At 39.1% G+C, this 20948-nt stretch overlaps 1 non-coding gene and 2 pseudogenes across 1 annotated transcript; 1 reads left to right on the forward strand and 2 right to left on the reverse strand.

The window, feature by feature from the left end:
- Positions 1-430: 430 nt before the first annotated feature.
- LOC140712076 (large ribosomal subunit protein uL23 pseudogene) lies at positions 431-1122 on the reverse strand (annotated as a pseudogene).
- Positions 1123-7420: 6298 nt separating this feature from the next.
- Positions 7421-8203, forward strand: LOC103235845 (chromobox protein homolog 3 pseudogene; annotated as a pseudogene).
- Positions 8204-16927: 8724 nt separating this feature from the next.
- On the reverse strand, positions 16928-17030 carry LOC119623963 (U6 spliceosomal RNA). The gene has a single exon (XR_012093579.1). It is a non-coding gene; the product is annotated as a U6 spliceosomal RNA (small nuclear RNA).
- Between the last annotated feature and the right edge of the window lie 3918 nt (positions 17031-20948).

Here is a 20948-nt window from a genome sequence, read left to right on the forward strand (position 1 = left end):
TATTGCAGATGACTTTGTAAAGTCTTATTTTGTAAAACAATGCATGAGTAAAAAGAGCCACTCAAAATGCAATGCAAGATAGACCAGTGGATCTCATTGTAACAGGGTTATTAAAGTTCACTGTATGGTTTCAGATTCCACATTATAATTACCCTTTAAGTAACTACTACTTTTTGAGTTTTAATTTGTCAAAGAAAAATTTCCACAATTATCTGAAAAGGCCACTAAAATTACACATTCTTCCCTCTTCTTTCTTTTTTGTTTTTCTGGCGTAAAGATATGTATATTTAGGCCGGGTGCGGTGGCTCATGCCTGTAATCCCAGCACTTTGGGAGGCTGAGGCGGGTGGATCACCTGAGGTCAGGAGTTCGAGACCAGCCTGGCCAACATGGTGAAACCCTGTCTCTACTAAAAAATACAAAAATTAGCCAGGCATGGTGGTAGGCACCTGTAATCTCAGCTACTTGGGAGGATGAGGCAGGAGAATCGCTTGAACCCAGGAGGCTGAGGTTGCAGTGAGCCGAGATCACGCCATTGCACTCTAGCCTGGGGGACAAGAGCAAGACTTTGTCTCAAAGAAAAAAAAAAAGAAGAAGAAGATCTATATATTTAGAATTAGCCAGCCATAATCAGTTTAGATGATCCCAATTACATTGGCAACATCCAAAGCACTGCAATCAGGAGCCAGTTGAATATATGCCTTCTTCCCGCCATCAGGCATGGTCGGGGTGTTAACTTTGGCCACACCAGTGTCATAGAGCTTCTTTATAGACTGTTTGAGGTGGTGCTTGTGGGCTTTCATTGTGGTTCATCCAGAGTGAACGCAAGTGTGGTGTTGTCCTCTAGCTTCTTCATGGCAGACTCAGTGGTCAGTGGGAACTTGATGATGGCAGAGTGGTCAAGCTTGTTTCTCCTCGGGGTGCTCTTCCAAGGATATTTGGGCTGCCTTCAGAGTTGCAGTGATTTGGGCTGTCAGAAGGAGGTTGATGTGTGGATCTTCTTTTTTTGTGGCTGTGGATGCCTCTCAGCACCGCCTTCTTGGCCTTCAAAGCCTTCGCTTTGGCTTTGGCTTTGGCTTTAGGAGGGGCAGGAGCTTCCTTCTTCACCTTCAGCGACATCTTGTGAAAAGGGCCACTCCTCTGTTTACTAACAATATCTGTGTGGGGCCAGATTTTCTTCATATATTGAAATAAAAACACATATCACAACAGCATAAATGCAGAAGTAGATATGAGAACCCAGTTATCTTTTTTCATTTTTTGAGACGAGGCCTCACTCTGTCACCCAGGCTGGAGGGCAGGGGTGTGAACATGGCTCACTGCAGCCTTGACCTCCTGGGCTCAAGCGATCCTCCCACATCAGCCTCCTGAGTAGCTGGGACTACAGGTACACACCACCATGCCTGGCTAATTAAAAATAATTTCTTCATAGACATAGAGATCTCACTGTGTTGCCCAGGCTGGTCTTGAGCTCCTGGCTGCAAGTCCTCCTACCTAGGCCTCCCAAAGCGCTGAATGAGCCACCTCACCCAGCCCAGTTGTCTTGTATTATTCCAGATATTAAAAAGATGTACCAAAATGTAAAACAATGTTTCTCTTCTAATTTTTTTTTCTTGGAAAATATAGTTATGCTTTATAAAAAATGTTAACAAGTAGTTGGGGTATTATTATTTTAATAAAACTAATTTTTAAAATTTTAAGAATTTCTCAGTTCTGATTTTAAATGCTGTAAATATATACTATTTACATAATCTAAAGTTTTTTGAGGTCCTCAGTGGCATTTAAGAAGTGAGGCAGTGGTGTGCTGGAGCTGGCTAGTCCTGCTCACAAAAGCCAATCATATGTCTCTTTCCAACTCTGCATTCAATGACATCATATTGGTGCCTTGAAATTGGCCACAGGTACGTATTTACGAAACAGAAAACAGCAAATGCTATGAATCAGAGTTTTTTTAAAAAGTTGCTTATTAAACATAGACCAGTATGTCACTCCGTAAAAGAATCCTGAAATCAAAATGTTGGTGAAACACTGGTCTATTGGCTACCTCTATTTCTCTCCTCTGTCCCCTACCCACAGGGAATCTTCCTGAATCATTCTTTCATTTGTTCAATAAATATTCATTGAATGTCTCTATTTTCTAGGCATTATACTGGGAAATGGAGATGAGAAGATGAATAATTTAGGAATGTATTTGTGATTATAGAGTTCTTTGTTTAGCAGGGACGTGTGATAATGGTTGTGCTAGAAGTTGTTAATGGTAGTATAATAGGAGAGAAATTTCCAACCTAGACCAGGGCATGGGGGCAGAGGAGGGACTCCTAGGAGGGTATCTGTATCAATTAGCATCCAATTAGGAGATAGAAACCACACTAAGATAATTTAAAGGAAGAAATTGTTCACCAGGTACAAAGTTGTTAACTAGGTAACCAAAAAGACAAAAGGAAAACACTAAGTTATTATTGGAAGTAGCAATTGCAGGAAGCAGCTGCCACACTGAGGCTGATGGAATAAAGACACTGGAATGACTAAAATTTAGAAGCTTGAGTACAGTCCCATGGTGCTGAAATTCGGATACCAGAAGATGAAGCACTGCTCACCTGGTACTGTTGTTTCTGAGGTGGGACAAAATGAGGATGGTTCCGCAACTACAGGAAAAACTGCAAACTGAGTTAAGCTGCCGCTATGAGAGAAAATAATGTGTCTACTAGTGTGAAGAAATAATGCTATGGTAAGGCTCACAGACATAAAAAGCAGGGATAGAGAAAACATGTAAGAGTCCCTTCACCCTCCTCCCCGCCTTCAGTATCCTTCTAGAACACTCTTAACAGCAGTACCTAACCGGAAGCCAGCTGGCAAAGCAGAAATGTGATTTGAAGAGTTCCTGAACCAGCATTATCATGCAGAGTTCAGAAGGGTGCATTTTCAGCTGAAAGATAATGGCTTGGTAACTGACACAGTCTATCTCTTGGCTACTCAGCATCCATATTTACCCAACTATATGTATTCAATCTTCTAACCACCAACAAAAAGAATTTTACATTTCCACCCAAGATTCAACTATCCTATATATGAATGAAGACATTTTTACCTTCTCCCAAAATGAAAAGATACAAAGTGCTAATACTCATTGAATCAATTTCTGGGATAGTCATGCCACCCATCTCTGTAGCATGTCAGTTACTCCTCAAATTCAGTCACAGTCTCACCTGAATGTTCTTCTTCTAAAGACTAATTTGTACCATTAACCTCTAGACAAATTTGTTTAAAATAATAAGGGAAAGAAGGAGAGAGGGAAATAGTTTTTCTCTCTCTTTCTAGACACACACACACACACACACACACACACACACACATACATACACACACACAAATACATACATAGTAAGCAAGGATGAAAATATCCAAAGCTTTTTTGTAACTGACCACAAGACCATAGTTGATATTTATCATTTCTTTCTTCCTTTCTATGTTTCATTTGTCCTCAGGTAGCAACTCAGCTTACTGGAGTTCTTTGCTCAGTAGTGTGATCCAAACTTTCAATACTGGAGTATGTGAATATTCAGTTGTCCCTAACAGTTTTTAAATTGCTATAGTTTTATATTAAATTTCATTATTGTACATGGAAATACTAAGAGGTTCGTCAGAGAATACCAGACATAGTTTCTCCCTGGTCCCAGACACAGTCCACAGAACCTTCATTGTGTAGCAGCAACTCAATTCTTCCTCAGTAATTTGGAGGCAATCATCCCAGCCCAAAAGGGCCAGGTGTCAGTCTCAACTTTCAATTCAGTGCAGACATTGTTGTGTTTCCTGGCAAAAATATTCTGCCATTGGGAACCAAGGCCTCCAAAAAACCAACAGAAATGAAAAATTGTAAGTATGAAAGGCAAAACTTCTGTGAGTGGTCATGAGGTGAAATATTTGAAGATCTCTATTTCCACTACCCCCTTGATTCTTGGACCATTGTATTTTGGTAATAGAAGAGACAGCATCACCTATTGGTTGCTGATTCAAAGTGTATTTCAATCTAACAGAACTCCATTCCTCAACTGGCATTGCAAGGAGTTCAAGAGGCAATTCCTCCATTCAATTAAGCCAACTGCTTCTGGATGGTGGGGGTCTATGGTAAGATCAGCAAATTCCATGGGAATGAGCCCATTGCTGCACTTCTTTGGCTGTGAAATGAATTCTTTGATTAGGAGCAATGTTGGAATGCCATAATGGTAAATAAAGCATTCTGAAAGTCCGCAAATGGTTATATTTGCAAGAGCACCACAAACAAGGTAAGCAAATTCATATCCAAAACACATGTCTATTCTAGTGGGGACAAATCTCTGCCTCCTCTATAATACAGGGATCCACTGTCATCAGTCTGTGCTTGGTAGCTGGCTGGTCTTCTAGGGAATAGTGCTATACTGGGGGCTCAGTGCTGTTATTCTCTGCTGTTGGTCCTTTAAGCACTCCTCAGTAACAGTATCCAGGTCAGCCTGTGATGTTAAGCCTGTGAATGACCTCCATTCTTGATCCTGTGACCACTTTATACATGGGTTCATTCAGTGAGCTGTATGATGGTTGGTGAAAGAGGCTGAGTGATATATAAGAATATGACACTTTTTCTACACTACTATTGAGCGCTTCCTCTATAGCAGATACTCTTTGGAGGGCATTCACATGAAATATAAGTGTCTTCATGCTGTACCCATTATGAGAGACGTATCCACACACTTTTTTCCCAGGCCTCTTCTTACCAATATTCAAATCCTATTCTTATCAAGTCCCTGAACATCCAGCTAAGCGCTAAGAAACTGCCCATGAATCAGAGTAAGTCCGTACTTACAGCTATTTCTGAATTTAGACAAAGTAGATAACCAAGTGTATTTTTTTAAGTTCTGGGCTTGGGTATATTTTACATTACCACCATCCAGAGACACTCCTGAGTGGAAGTGTGCTACTGCACTGTCCACTCCAGTTTGCCCCAGAATACTGTCTTACCATCTGTAAATACAGCCTGAACTTCCTCCTCATTCAACTGGTAATAAGAAACTTCCTAGTGAGGCCACAGGTATGGATTGAAGGAGAAGGGCCAGGAGTTGATGTTGAAGGAGTAAAGCCATCTACTTAGGTAACTTAGTTGGGTCTTCTGGATGTGTGCGAGGTCAATCTCTTTTATACTATTTCTACTTGGTGGTAGATTGCTTCTGTGCACACTCGACTTTATGCAGTCAACTTTTATGGCTAGGAAGGGCATACAATTCATAATGGAAAACTCAGGCTACACGTAAGGCATTCAGTACGAGTATCAAGTTGGAGCTGTTTCTGGAAAGGAGAATGGTTATCTTGAGAAGAGTCATAGATTGGCTTCAAAACCCTGAGTTTTACATTATGATTCTCCAATTGTTGTTTGGCAGAGACTTCCTGCAACATCCTACTTGCCACAGACATGCCAAGTATCATTGCATCTACTGGGTTATAAAGAAGAGCAATTTACACTTCAGTCTATACTTGCTCTGGTCCCCCTCAGAACTGGCAGCTTTATTGATTTAATAAGATTACTTGTAAATGGGAATTGAAGTAGCTCACTCGAATGTAGGAGATATTACCTCTAAAATCCAAATGGGTCTACCTAGTGTTTTTTCTCTACTGGGGGACTTTGCAAGGTGCAGCAACTTATCTTTCACTTTGGTGGCAATATTTTGAGATGTTCCATACCATGTGACCCCCAGAAATTTCATCGAGGTAATGAGTTTCTGAATTTTCATGGGGGTTTATTTCCTATTCTCTCGTTCACATGGGTCTTATTAAATAATCTAAAATACTTGCCACTTCCTGTTCAGGTCCTGATCAGATCCAATCAACATAACGGTATCAATGCAGTGGACTAGTGTGATTTTGTGTGAACTGTCAAGGTTATCATAATCTCTGGAGATTATATTATGGCAGAACATAGGATTGTTGATATAGTTCTTAGGCTACTTCAGGTAAAAACAAACAGTTTCTGGTGGTCCTTGCAAACTAGTATGGAAACAGAAATATTTGCAAGTCAATAATGGCATACTAAGTGCCAGGGACTCTTGATTTGTTCCAGAAATGAGGTGACATCTAAATATCAACCGCAGTTGGAGTCACCTAATAAAGTTTTTGATAACATGTGGTTATTCTCTAGGATCCCTCCAACCTTTGTACAGGCTGAAGAGGCAAATTGAATGGGGAGTGAGAGGTATGACTACCCTTGCTTTTTGTCACATCTTTAATGGTGAAGCTAATCTCTGAAGTTCCATCAGGGATAAGGTATTACTTGTGGTTTCCAATACTGGTAAGGGCAGGAATTTCCAGGGGCTTCCACTTGACTCATTTTTACCATAATGGCCCTCAATGGATAAAGATTCAATGAGACCACTGCAGAACTTGCAACAGAATTCTCCTGCCTCTGAGTTATCCCACCTGAGTAAGGAGAGAGCTGCCTTATGTGTCCACTCCCTCAATTACTGGCTGAGGGCTGTTCTCACATATAGGAGGAATAGAATCTGGAGGCCAGAGAGAAACTGAACAGGGCACCTGCAGCATCTGCTACAGTTATTTGGATGGGGAGGTTTCTGAGTTCTATTTTTAACGCATTGAGAAGTTAATGACATCTAGCAGGCTGTTGGATTAGTGAGTCTGAAATTGAGGAAAGAGAGTTCTAGCTCTTCCCCTATATTCCCATGGCTCTGTGCTTAGCTCTGTCATAGCATTTACTATGCTTTACTTGAATGACCTACTTATGTGCTTGCCTTTTGACCAGAATGGAAAGGGGCAGTATCTTTTTTTGTTGTTGCTTTTCTGAAGTGCCCATTCTGGGGCCTGCCACACAATAGTTGCTCATTAAGTGAAGTGCATGTTTTCCTCCTCACCAATATTCCTGTGCTGTTTTAGAAAACTCTTCCAGAAATGGTACAGTAACAGCTAATATACAATGAAGAGAGCATCAGCTGCATTTGGACACTGGTCCTGTGCCTAGTTACCTTTGGGCAGTGGGGAAAATACTCTTCCCAGGGGAAGCTGGAGTGGTTGGAGTCTATAATTAACATATAGTGTGTATGCTAATATTATATGTCCTATACTAGGATACAATGCAATGTACATGCATTTAATTGATTGTCTTGCACTCTAAAAGAACGCTAAGTCATTTATTGACACCACGTGCAATTCCTAAAACTCAAAAATTGACTGATAGTATTATACAGAGTTTACGTTATTTCCTGAGAATAAAAACAATGAATTACTAACAGTAAGGCAAAATAGGCCAGGCACAGTAGCTCACACCTGTAATCCCAGCACTTTGGGAAGCTGAGGTGGGCAGATCACCTGAGGTCAGGAGTTTGAGACCAGCCTGGCCAACAAGGGGAAACCCCATCTCTACTAAAATACAAAATGTTGACGCTGCAGACCCGCGACCCGGAGCAGCTCGGAGGCGGTGAATAATAGCTCTTCAAGTGTGCAATAAAAAATGGCCTCCAATAAAACTACATTGCAAAAAATGGAAAAAAAAAAAAAAAAAAACAGAATGGAAAGAGTAAAAAAGTTGAAGAGGCAGAGCCGGAAGAATTTGTAGTGGAAAAAGTACCAGATCGACGTGTAGTGAATGGGGAAAGTGGAATGTTTCCTGAAGTGGAAGGGATTTACAGATGCTGACAATACTTGGGAACCTGAAGAAAATTTAGATTGTCCAGAGTTGATTGAAGCATTTCTTAACTCTCAGAAAGCTGGCAATGAAAAAGATGGTACAAAAAGAAAATCTTTATCTGACAGTGAATCTGATGACAGCAAATCAAAGAAGAAAAGAGATGCTGCTGACAAACCAAGAGGATTTGCCAGAGGTCTTGATCCTGAAAGAATAATTGGTGCCACAGAGAGCAGTGGAGAATTGATGTTTCTTATGAAATGGAAAGATTCAGATGAGGCAGACTTGGTGCTAGCGAAAGAGGCAAATATGAAGTGTCGTCAAATTGTAATTGCTTTTTATGAAGAGAGACTAACTTGGCATTCTTGTCCAGAAGATGAAGCTCAATAATTGTTCACATTGTTTTTTTATATATATTTATATATATATATAAAATTTGGGTCTTGGATTTTGATTTACTAGTGTGATGAAATAACTACATCCTAATGAAAATCAAGTTTGATATGTTTGTTTTGAAAGTAGCATTGGAAGAGTTGTTGGGGTTTTTTTTTTTTTTTTTGCATCCATAGCATTGGTTACTTTGAACAAATAAATAAAAGCTTTCTGTAGTTGCTTCCTTTATCAGAAAAGAAAAACAATACAAAAAATTAGCTGGGCATGGTCGCAGGCACCTGTAATCCCAGTTACTAGGGAGGCTGAGGTAGGAGAATTGCTTTAACCCAGGAGGTGGAGGTTCCAGTGAGCTGAGACCATGCCACCGCACTCTAGCCTGGGTGACAGAGTGAAACTCCACCTCAAAAAAAAAAAAAAAAAAAAAAAAGAAAAGAAAAAGAAAACCCAGTAAGACAAAGTATATGAATCATACTGTTTCTTATAAATAGGAAATTGATTATCACAACAAACCCGTATATGAAAGAAAATGCAGTTTGGTCTGAAATAGAATTTCAGTGTATATTTTAGAGTCATTAAAACCTAATGATCAAGTTCCTTCAGTAGCATTAACAAATAAACAGGTGTTTGATTCCCAGTACTTGTGCAACTGGTTGGGATAAGATCAGAAGTTACCATAGTTCAGTGGCTTCTGAGAACATACAGCACTCTACACTTACAAAGAAATAAAACAATAACTGCTTGGTTTACATTATTATTGCTCAATATGCTACATACTATAATTCACCAAAAAAATTTATACTTTTCAATTGAGTATCCTGAGTATCCTGAGGTTTTTGTTTTGTTTCATTTTGTTTTAAATGGAATCACCGGTAGGTTAGCATAATTTGGAGCCAGAATTGCCCACACAGCTGTCAGGTTTCCTGGGCACATTGCAGATCTGAATTTGGGTCATAAACAGCTTGGAGATTTCTGACCTCAGGGGCTGTAGGGGAAATCGAATTAAGCCTGTGAGAGGTAGCACATAGCTTTCCTCCATGGTGACCCACTTTGTTCACCTCTCAGGACAAAAAAGGAAAAGACAGCTGGGTGGCAACAGCCAAAGCCATCTGTTATAGAAATGGGCACAGAGTTCAGATTTGCAAGGACAGGGCAATATAAAAACAAAAGCAAAGAGAAAGAAATAGGTAATTACTGAAATGTCCTTGTAAGAAATAAACAGGCAATGTTAATTCTTATCCAAACATTTTATGAATGTAATATTCATCAAATGTTATTGATGCTGATCCTTGGGCTTGGCAACAACATTCTTGGTATGCAAAATTTGTTTATATAGTTTGTGTGCAGGTTGGTTCATCCAATTACCTAATAAGGACAAGGTTCAGTTTTCATATTGGCCAGTTAGCTCTGTACAGAGAAAAGCTCTGCTCCTTTGCTCTAGCTTGTATGCTATCCAATTCAGGTCTCTTCTAAGCACGGGTTTTGATCATGTGAATAGTTTGGAATACACTGTTACAATTATTGGAAGAACAACTTAAAACAATGTTTTCTTTTATATGGGTAAGAAGATAAGTGACAATAAGAAATACTAGTTACCCTTACCAAGCCCTTATCACAAACTATGTTGCACTTAAGCTGTCTCTCTCTCTATTGTTTCATTTAATCCTTATAAAACTGCCATTTTTCAGGTAAGGAAATGGGCTTTGAAAAGTTAAGTAGCTTGCCATATAAGTCATATAGAGATAAAATAGTAAAGCTGAAATTTGAACCCAAGATAATAATTTACATTTGCTTAGCATTTTATGGTTTACTAATTGTGTTTACATACATTCTTTCACTTAATCTTCCCAGACAGTCTTGTGAGATAGTCAGTAGTTGTAACCTTACTTTTACAAATGCGGGAGAGGGGGATTTCAGAGGTCACTCAGCTAGCAGATGTCAGAGCCAGTACAAAAAGTCGAGTGTGCTGATTCCAGGTTTCAAGATCTTTTAACTATTAGACAGCCAAGGTCTGGGATATGTGTATTTATTGTGAAGTTCAAGTCTGTATAGTACAAAATGAAATGTAGATTTCATAATTATCCAGATTATTCAGGCTTTAGAGGGTCCAGATGCTTCATTTTTGTTTAATGAAATTAACAACATAACCGGAGAGGGGGAGTGGGTGGGAGGGGGTGAATAATGAGAAATTACTTTTAATGGGCACAATGTATATTACTCAGGTGATGGATACCACGAAAGTCCTGATTTCACCATTATACAATCTATGTATGTAACAAAATTACACTTGTATCCCATACATTTATACAAATTTAAACACACACACACACACACACACACACACACACACACACAAAAGACCTTCATATTTACCCACTCTAGAAGTTGTGTAGTTAACTGATTAAAATTACATGGAATGTATTTTCTTTTTTCTATTTTAATGTTTATATATTAGCTATACAATAAGCTCTTATTTAATGTCATTGATAGAGTCTTGGAAACTTCAACTTTAAGGGAAATGATGTATAATAAAACGAATTTTACCATAGGCTAATTGATACAAAAAACAGTTAAGTTTCTACAGCATATTTCTTGCCACAAAAAAAAAATCACCAAACTTCTAAATGAAGATCTCAGACACTTCTAATATTAAACATTAAAATAAATGTGAGCTATTTAAAAGAAAGAAATTAAGAATACAAATAAAATGTTACCAGTGAAGCATATGGAATATTATAAACAAATTTTTCTAGAGATGGGGGGGGTGTCTCACTATTTTGCCTAGGCTGGTCTTGAACTCCTGGTCCCAAGCGATCCTCCTGCCTCAGACTTCCAAAGTGCTGGGATTATGGGCATGAGTCGTCACAACTGGCCAAACTATATATTTTTATACAATGGAATTATATGGCAATAAAATTTACTATGTCTATAGGCAAACATGGATGAAGCTCAAAAATGAAGTTGGAAAAAAAAGTCACAGAAAAATATACTAAGTGTGATTTCACTTATATAAACTTTAAAAACTAAACAACATATTATTTAGGGATACAGATAAACTATTTTTAAAAGGAAGGGAATGATTAACTGAATATTTGGTACTAGGGTTACTTTTGGAGAGAGAGAGTAGGGGATGTGATCCAGGAAGAGCATCCAGAGGTTTCAGATTATATTCTATTGATTAACTTGGGTAGTGGATACATGATTACTTGTTTTATCGATGGTATTTACTTATTTATATTTTTAGAGAGAGGGTCCTGCTTTGTTGCCCAGGCCAGAGTGCAGTGGCTCGAACATAGCTTACTGCAGCCTTCAACTCCTGCCTCAGCCTCCTGAGTAGCTAGGACTACAGGTATGCACCACCATGCCTGGCAAATTAAAAAAAAGTTTTGTAGAGATGAGGTCTCTCTATGTTGCTCAGGCCGGTCTTGAACTCCTGGCCTCAAGTGAACCTCCCTCCTTGGCTTCCCAGAGTACTGGGATTACAGGTGTGAGCTACCATGCCCAGACTTTATTGATGGTCTTTACATTGAACGTACGTATACTCTCTTGTTTGTGTATTTTACAATACAATTTTATATATATATATAAAATATATATATTTATATATATTATATATATATATGTATCAGAAAAGAGACCAGAAGAATGTACATTACCACAATAACATTAGTTGTATTAGATTGTTTGGTTACAGGTGATTTTATTTTTCTTTTTCCACATTTTCTGTAGTGTGCTATTATTACTTTCATGATCAAAATAAGTAACCCTGGCCAGGAGTGGTGGCTCACGCCTGGTAATCCCAGCACTTTGGGAGGCCGAGGTGGGCAGATCATGAGGTCAGGAGATCAAGACCATCCTGGCTAACATGATGAAACCCCGTCTCTACTAAAAATACAAAAAAATTAGCCGGGTGTGGTGGTGGGTGCCTGTACTCCCAGCTACTTGGGAGGCTGAGGCAGGAGAATGGCGTGAACCTGGGAGGCGGAGGTTGCAGTGAGCCGAGATCGTGCCACTGCACTCCAGCCTGGGCGACAGAACCAGACTCCATCTCAAAAAATATATATATATATATGTGTGTGTGTGTGTGTGTGTGTGTGTGTGTGTGTGTATATGAAAGATGTAGTTACTCTGAAGTAAAATAGACCACTTAAGGATTTATTATTCTATGTGGAATAATATGTGGAAAATAAATGTGGAAAAAGAAAACCAAAATCACCTGTAACCAAACAATCTAATACAACTAATGTTGTTGTGGTAATGTACATTTTTCTAGTCTCTACTCGGGAGGCTGAGGCTAGAGAATCACTTGAACCTGGGAGGCGGAGGTTGCAGTGAGCTGAGATCGCGCCATTGCACTCCAGCCTGGGCAACAAGAGTGAAGATCTGTCTAAAAAAAAAAAAAAAAAAAAAAGAAGAAGAAGAAGAAGAAATAAAGTAAAATAAGTAACCCTTACAGGGAAATGGCAATAATCTCACTTAGCCTAAATAAGTGAAAAGTATAACCTGAAGTAGTTTTAGTTAGGATAATGGGTTTCACAAATATACTGGAAGCACCAACGTCAAAAGGACATCTGGAAAGTGGAAGTTCTACCCACGTGTACTCTTGAGTTGCTTAGATGTTGTCAATCTGTTCTTGTGCAGAACTGCTCATTCTTAAAAATATACGAAATATTCTGAGTTGAAAGGAGAAGACAGTCACACAGTGAAATCTCTCTCTCCCTCCTGAGACAACTATCCTCTCCATTTTGCTGCTGTCCTTTCTACACACTGCTATTGTCGGGAACCTTGCATAACAGTATTGTGATTTGTAATTCTGTTCTCTCCCATTAGGCTCTGAGCTCTCTGAGAGTAGGGTCTAAACCATAGTCATTTTGTATCTACTGTTTCCTCCACTATGTCTGGAATAATTAGCTGCCCAGACAACTTTTATTAAACCGAACAAAAGAAGCAATGAAGATTTTTAAATGCTGCATTTATAAGACACATGGCTATGGAAACGTGAATATCTTGGAAGCTAATCTTCACGCAGAATGAGTCAATATGTTTCTGTCCTGTTTAAATACAAAATCTTGAGATAGTATATCATTTATGTCCATCATAAAAACTTAACAAACATTGCACAACACAATAAGCACAATAAATTCGTAATTTCTGGCACATTTCGAAAGAAGTTTCTTTTCTATGAACTCTTTTTCTCCACCTCTTACCACCTCTACCTCCTAGAATCCAGCACAAACTGTAAACCTCAAACCTGTTATTTTTAGCAGTGAGTTAGCAGAGGGCCTTGACTTCCTCTTAGAATGATGGTATGCAGCTTCTGAGAATATAACAGCAGAGCTAATAATGGTAGAGTCATCAGAGTATTTGCTGATTACCATCTTCTGTTATAAAGACTTTAAAAACCCTTCCTTGTCATAAGGTGGAAAAGAAGCCACATGTCTGCAAAATAGTCCTTATCAGGAGGAATAGGAACACAGCACAATTTCTTTCTGGCCCCTAACATTTGCAAACTACTGATACCACACACTCACATGATGTCTCAGATCTTTAGACACCTCCCCCAGGCAGAAAAGAAGGAGCCTCATTTTTCTTCCCCTGCTGGCTTTCCTGAGATTTGAGTGGTGGGACTGTGTTGAAACAACTGGCTGGCTTTTTTAAAGAAACATGTTAATTCAAAACTCTAGGGTAAGGGTAGCTGATCCTGGTAGGCCTGGTCTGTCTAGACAGTTTCTTTTCAGATTAGTTTGACAGAGATAAGATAAGATTTCTCAAAAGCATATTTGCTTTCTATTGAAGAAAAACAAAAAACAAAGGAAACACACCCCCCACCCCACCCCCACACATGTATGCAGGTGACCAGTGATTAAATTTCCTAATAAAGCACCCAATCCCAATTGCCTGTGCTTAAACTAACCTAAACTACTGATGCAGCCATTTTGGGTGAACTTAATAGGAAACATAGCCAAATAGATCTTCTTCCTGGTATTCGAGAAGAAGGAAAATAAAACAATTCAGATATAAGCTTGATCTATGTAACATAGTCACTAGGCTTGATTTATGTAACATAGTAACTATATGTCACCGTAAAATAGTGGTTAAGAGTGGATACTAGAGTCAGATTGTCTAGGTTTGAACACCGATTCCATCATTGTCTAGCTGTGGGATTAAGTTACATAAACTCCCTGGGCCTCTATTTCTGGGTCTGTGTGATGGTACTTACCACTTGTGTGTGTTACAGGCATTAAAGTTATGTCAGGACATATAAATCACTGAATATGGTGCTTGACAGCTTCATTATTGATTACTACATGTAGATTATTATAAAGCTAATGAAATTTAGCTTCAGGGGCCCTCATTTGCACAGACTCTCTCCAAGTTCTCAGGAGTGGCTCCAGCAGAGTGTTCATGTGACGGTTAATTTTTTGTCAACTTGACTGAACTAAGGGATGCCCAGGGAGCTGGTAAAACACATTATTCTGGGGTGTATATGTGAAAGCATTTCCAGAAGAGAAGGGCATTTGGATCAGTAGGCTAGTAAAGAAGACCACCTTCACCAGTGTGGGTGGGCATTATCCACTATGCTGATGGCCTGAACAGAACAAAACGGTGGAGGAGAAGGGTGAATTTTTCCCTTGCTGCTTGAGCTGGGACATTCATCTTCTCCTGCCTTGGATATCAGTGCTCCTGACTCTGAGGCCTTTGGACTTGCACTGGGACTTAACACTATTGGTTTCCCTGGTTCTCAGGCCTTTGGGCCTTGTACCGGAACTACACCACCTGGTTTCATGGGCCTCCAGCTTGCAGACAGCAGATTGTGGGATTTCTCAGCTTCCATAATTGCACAAGCCAATCCCTCATTATAAATCTCCTTCTATATACAGTCATGCCTTGCTTAATGATGAAGGTAAGTTTTGAGAAATGCATCATTAGGCAATTTTATTATTGTGTAAACATCATAGAGTGTACTCACACAAATTTTGGTAGTATAGCTTACTACACACCTAAGCTATATGGTATAACCTACTGTCCTAGGCTACAAATCTTTGCAGTATGTTAGTGTACAGAATACTGTAGATAACTCTAACACAATGGTAAATATTTGTGTATTTAAACATATCTAAACAGATAAAAGCTACAGTAAAAATACAATGTTATAATATTGTGAAACCACTGTTATATATATGGTGTGTTACTGATGGAAACATCATTTTGCTGTGCACGACTATATATCTATATATATCCTATTGGTTTTGTTTCTCTTGAGAACCCTGACTGATATAGTTCACATATATATTTTTTTGAGTTTTGTGAAAGTAAGTGATTTTAATTACAATCAATTAAGGCTGCTATCTTTCTCCATGTCAAATTTCACTGTATCATTTTCCCTTGAATTTAGAGGTGCTTGAGTGTCTACCAGCATTTTGGGGATCTAAGGGGAAGTTGAGTTGAGAACATATGATTTAACTAAAATTTAAAAACACATTTTGGATTGTTCCAATAAAACAATGAGAAATTATAAAATCCTAATTTGGATATAAAAGAAAGGTGCTCTGTTTTGTTATCCAAAAGTGCTTTTAATGAAGAACTAAGCGAAAGTTTACATAAAAAGTTAATGGGATATGAAATAAAAGTGATAAAAATGCATGACAATATTTGCTTCTTGTTCAGATACCAAGAAGCAAACTATGTATAATACTTTTTTCCAGATCATTTGAAAACCAGTGCTTCCTTAGAAGAAAAAGAGAAATTTTTAGAAGTAATGGGTAAACTCTTGGATTGTTTGATACTCTATTAAGAGGAAGGAATCATAAAATCATATAAAAATATAGAAATTTCTTGCTGATTTGATACAAAATACTGACACTGACAAAGATGACATAAACCTCAAAATATGCTTCTGCAATAAAGAAACAGATGAGAAGCTAAATAATGAGTCTGTCCGTTTTCACTGGTATCCTGGATTTTTTATAGCTCGTATGCAGAAAAAGCTTGGTAAAGATTTTCCCAAATCTGATATCAACCAAAAAATATACTATGGTATTAATAATGAATTATAAAACTGAAATAAACATTTTAAAACAGCAACAATTTTTTAAAAACAAAAGTTGATTAGCCATGTTAGAGGAAAAACTAAATTGTAAAAAATGTTCTCTACAGAAAATTATATTAATATGCTATTATCATATGAAGAGGTGATCAGAGAGCATACAGCCAAAAATATTGGTAAAAAGTTATATAGCCGTATGTCAGGCAGTTTATTAATAAAAAATATTATGGGATTTTCCAGATTTTTTGTGTTTGTGAATGTAAAAGACTATTTTCCAGATATGGTCATCGCAGTATCTCCTATCCCACATGCTCTTGTGATAAGGTGATTGACACAGCTCTCACTGAGAGGTGGAATCTATGTTCCCTCTCTTTGAACCTGAGCAGATGTGACTGTAGCTGAAAGGACGTTGTAGTTGACAGAATAAAGGTCCTTCAAAAATGTCCACATCCTATTCCTCACCACCTGTGAATATGTTATGTAATATAGCAAGATGGAATTAAGGTTGCAAATCTGCCTTTTTTTTTTTTTTTTTTTTTTTTGAGACAGGGTCTTTCTCTGTCACCCAGCCTAGAGTGCAGTGGCGTGAACATGGCTCACTGCAACCTTGACCTGGACTCAAGTGATTCTCCCACCTCAGCCTCCCAAGCTGAGACTACACGTGCATGCCACCATGCCTGGCTAATTTTTAACATTTTTGTAGAGATAACATCTTGCCATGTTGCCCAGGCTGGTCTAGAACCCCTGGGCTCAGGCAATCCTCCCACCTCAGCCTCCCAAAGTGCAGGAATTACAAACATGAGCCACCATGCCCAAACTTTTCTTTTTCTCAAAAATACAGAACACTTCACAAATTTGCCTGCCATCCTTGCATGGGGGCCATGCTAATCTTCTCTGTAACATTCTAATTTTAATATATGTGGTGTGGTGACTCGTGCCTGTAATCCCAGCACTTTGGGAGGCTGAAGTGGGCAGATCACCTGAGGTCAGGAATTCAAAACCAACCTGGCCAAGAGGGAAAATCCCCGTCTCTACCAAAAATACAAAAATTAGCAGGGCATGGTGGTGCACACCTGTAATTCCAGCTACTTGGGAGGCTGAGACAGGAGAATCACTTGAACCTAGGAGGCAGACGTTGTAGTGAGCCGAGATCGTGCCACTGCACTCCAGCCTGGGTGACAGAGTAAGACTCCACCTCAAAACAAACAAACAAAAAACCCCCCACACAAAAACAAACCAAAAAAACAAAAACAAAAACAAAACAATTTTAATATATGTGATGCTGAAGCAAGCACCAGCTGACCTTGAGATGGTGAGACTATACTGGACTATTCAGGTGGGCCTAATATAATCACTAAGGTCCTTGTAGTTGGAAGTGGGAGGCAGAAGAGTCAGAGTCAAGAGAGATCTGGAGATGCCATGATGCTGGCTTTAAAGATGGAGGAAGGGTCACAAGCCAAGGAACGCAGGTGGTCTGTAGGTGCTGGAAAAGGCAAGAAAATGAATACTCTCTAGAGCCTTCAGAAGGACTGCAGCCCTGCTGGCACCTTGATTTTAACCCAGTGAGGCCCATTTCGAACTTCTGACCTCCAGAACTATATGATAAACATTTGTTGTTTTAAATCCCTAAATTTGTGGTAATTTCCTAGACAATCAGTGTGAAACTAATACAGATGCTATCTGACTGCCAAGGCTGGTTCGTAAAAGGAGACACAGTGTTCACCTGATTTTCTTCAGGCCCTGATACCATGCACTGAGGAAATGGAAAGACCACGTGAAGTGGTTACATGTAAGTATTCCAGCCACCAGCCTCAGCTGAGGTCCCAGCCCACAGTCAGCATCACTCCAGACACGTGAGTGGCAGCAAGATGATACCAGCCACAGTTACCATCTGATTACAACTTCATAAGAAACCCTGAGCAAGGGCTGCCCAGCTGAGCTCAACCAATGCCCAGACCTCTGGGTGATGATAATAAAATTATTGTTGTTTTGAGTCACTAAGTTTTGGGGTGATTCATTGTACAGCAGTAGATAGCTGGAGCAGTGAGTATATAACAACTTTTAAAAATTGACACTTTGTCTTGAATTGTCTCGTTTTAAATAAGTATTCACTTTCATATTTAATTTTGTATTTGTAAATCCTACCTTTTTTCCTAGAGAGAGCCCCTCCAAATAGTAAAGCTTCAAACCTACTGCCTTAAATCTGGTTCTACTTCTGCATGTAGCCACAATTTCTTATTCAGAATGTGGTAGAAAACATAAAAATATATGTAATTAAACAGACCTGAGGATCTTTGATATAAAGAAGTCTTTCCTTTCTTCTGAGACAGAGTCTCGCTCTGTCGCTGGGCTGAAGTGCAGTGGCACGATCTCGGTTCACTGCAACCTCCATTTCCCGGGTTCAAGTGATTCTCCTGTCTCAGTCTCCCAAGTAGCTGGGACTACAGTCGTGCACCACCACGCCCAGCTAATTTTTGTATTTTTAGTAGAGACAGGGTTTCACCAGCAGTCTTTATTTTTAAAGTTAAAAGAAAAAAACTTTCACTTTGAAAACACTTTAAAATGTTAACAGAAGCAAATTTTAAGCTTTTTTTTTATACTTTAAGTTCTAGGGTACATGTGCACAACGTAAAGGTTTGTTACATATGTATATATGTGCCATGTTGGTGTGCTGCACCCATTAACTTTTAAGCTTATATCACTTACCCATATCACTTTAAACATCAATTGCCTTTTCATTTGAGATTAAAAAAGAGATCATGACTCTCACAGACAGTAAAACTTATTTTGGAAATACGATGATATAGTCAACAGATGTATCCCAAGTTACTCTTTGCTGACAGTGTCAACTTCATATAGCATTGTGATGTCAAGAAAAGACAGGAAATCTCTGAGTTAGGTCATGGTTCTTGGAACAAACCATGAAGGAAAAATGTGTTATGTAAAGAAGCATGTACAATGTTCCAGAATGTAGCCTGGACCACTTAAAATATATTTTAAGATGATTTTGAGATGATTAGTTCTGATTTCTGGCATTGCCAAATTCTCAGTTCACTCTCCTCTGCCAGCCTTTTCACATCATGTCAAAGCTACTTCATTTATTTCAATTGATTCTTCCTATAAAAGAGGGAGCACTGGATAACAAAGTACTGAGTTGGGCTTCAGAGTCCATGGAGCATTGACTTCTCAAGTTCTCAGGTTGCAGAGATAGTTTATACAAGGCTAACTCTCTTGCAGGCTAGTAAACTGGGAGGGGCTAAACTGGGCGGCTGGAAAAACTGGTCCTCTTGCTCTAGTCATTCAGATGGTGTCTACAGTGTGGATAATTTCCACAATTCCAAAGCCAACCCTACAAAGATAAACACTATGAATGTTTATGAATATGGCCAACCCTTGCACAAACACTCTTCCAAAAAAAACAGGGCATGCTTCTAGCATTAACAACTAAAGCAACAAAATATATAGTAAATGGATTGTAAAATGTTGATTTCGAATGTATAGTAAATGGATTGTAAAATGTTGATTTCAAATTTGAGATGATCTTGTTCGTGGGAAAATCAGAAAGGAGAATATATGAGATGCCTCACTGACTTATTCTACTGATTGCTTGAAGAAAGAGATTAATCATCTGCTATATAAATCATCTCATTCCTTCAGGTTCTGATTTAAAAATGAGCTCTTGGTTGAAAAATCTGCATCACTTTAAGATGGCACCCTATGCTACTACGCTATACCTTCCCTGTTCCTCTTCCTCGGAGAAGCATTTCTGTCTCCATTGAAGGTTCTGTGAAGCAGGACTTATCTAAGCAGGAAGTTTGGGGCTGCAAACCACCCTTTTTTTTTTTTTTTTTTTTTTTTTTTTTTTTTGAGATAGGGTTTTGCTCTGTTGCCCAGGCTGGAGTGCAGTGACATCATCATGGCTCACTGTAGACCTCCCAGGCTCAAGCAATCTTCTTGCCTCAGGCTCCCATGTAGTTGGGACTACAGGTGCATGCCACCATGCCCAGATAATTTTTTAAATTTTTCATAGAGATGAAGTCTTGCTATGTTGCCCAGGCTGGTCCTGAACTCCTGGGCTCAAGTGATCCTCCCACCTCAGCCTCCGAAAGTGCTGGGATTCCAGGTGTGAACCACTGTGCTCAGCCTAATGACAGAAAACAGCCCAGCCAGGGACTCAGCAATAGTGAGTAGACAGGGAGGGGGAGGATGGCCTCATGTCAGCTTTACATATCCTTATCCTCAGGTTCTTTCCTTTCGGGGCTGCTTTCCACCAGACTTCTTTGATGAGGTTAGGGATAATCCCTTCCTTTCCCTTCATGAAGTTACAACATGGTGAAAAATTCCAACAGCCTAGAAATATATAGCTAGTTGCTTTCACAAACGTTTGTATTCAGTCATCACATATGAAGCAGACAGAATTACCTCTGGCTTTTTGTTTGCCTCAGGTTAGAAAGCTGAGGCTCAAGACCATCAGAATTATTCAAGGTATTCAAGGCACCATCTCTAATGAGTAGGAAAGCTGGGACACAAGGCCAGTGCTTTTGCCCTATACCTCAGACATACCAGGGTATATTCTGGGGCCTTGTTTTATTTATGTATTTTTATATCCCTGATGCCTAGTAGGGTGCCTGGCACTCAATCTGTATTGATTAACTTTAGATTGAATAAAAAGCTAGGATTTATTGTCAAAAACTATATCTCTGAGGAGAAAGATGAGATTTGGAAAGTTGTAGCAATTTTGATGCCTTATGAAGTTCAGGGAAGTCTAAGTCATTTAGAGAAGTACTACAGCTGTCCCATGGGAGTGCCCTATTTTCACGGTAGAAGCGTAAGTGTGAGCAGGTTTGCAGGA

This window comes from Chlorocebus sabaeus, chromosome 7 (assembly GCF_047675955.1).
Source record: "Chlorocebus sabaeus isolate Y175 chromosome 7, mChlSab1.0.hap1, whole genome shotgun sequence".
Lineage (NCBI taxonomy): Eukaryota > Metazoa > Chordata > Mammalia > Primates > Cercopithecidae > Chlorocebus > Chlorocebus sabaeus.